Source organism: Lactuca sativa, chromosome 8 (genome assembly GCF_002870075.4).
Source record: "Lactuca sativa cultivar Salinas chromosome 8, Lsat_Salinas_v11, whole genome shotgun sequence".
Classification (NCBI taxonomy): Eukaryota; Viridiplantae; Streptophyta; class Magnoliopsida; order Asterales; family Asteraceae; genus Lactuca; species Lactuca sativa.
In genome coordinates, this window is record NC_056630.2 from 141988616 (window position 1) to 141989123 (window position 508).

Sequence of the window (508 nt, forward strand, 5' to 3'; positions counted from 1 at the left end):
TATATAACCCTTAGTTTTATAAACCAGTAGTTTTACTAGCAGATCAAGCTCCAAACTTGTCTTTATAACTCAATAAATACGTGTATAGTCATATATAATTAACTGAATAACCTTTAAAATTGAGGATCCTAAGCCCTTGCTTACTTTTGCATATTACATGTTGAAGATATAATGGATATTAATTACATCTTCAGCATTTAATATGCAGTAAATACTTTCTTAAAATAACTAAAATGATTGGTCCAGAATCAATCATACATGCACACAATAGATAGTGAAAACATTTGAATCTATATATATATATATATATATATATATATATATATATATATATATATATATATATATATATATATATATATATATATATATATATATATATATATAACCCTTAGTTTTATAAACAATTATTTTTACTAGCAGGTCAAGCTCCAACTTGTCTTTATAACTCAATAAATACATATATAATTAACTGGATAACCTTTAAAATTAAGGGTCATAAGCCCTT